Consider the following 243-nt stretch of genomic DNA (forward strand, 5'->3'; position numbering starts at 1 on the left):
GGTGGAGGAGTGGTGGGGCATAGTGGTACGAGGGAAGGGGTTAGGGGGGGATAAGGGTACAGGGGACATCCGACAATCCCCCTCGAGTACCACGTCCGCCGCGTCTCCTGCGAGTACCCGTCAGGAGGCCCTCGGGACGGACGCGCGTGTGGGACCAGCACAACACCCGGGGATTATCCGCGACCGGGTGGCAAGTCGGCGTGAGGCCAGGTGTTGCGCTCGTATTACGGTGCTCGAGGACGT

The sequence above is a fragment of the Penaeus monodon genome, chromosome 20, assembly GCF_015228065.2.
Source record: "Penaeus monodon isolate SGIC_2016 chromosome 20, NSTDA_Pmon_1, whole genome shotgun sequence".
In the NCBI taxonomy this organism is placed as follows: Eukaryota; Metazoa; Arthropoda; class Malacostraca; order Decapoda; family Penaeidae; genus Penaeus; species Penaeus monodon.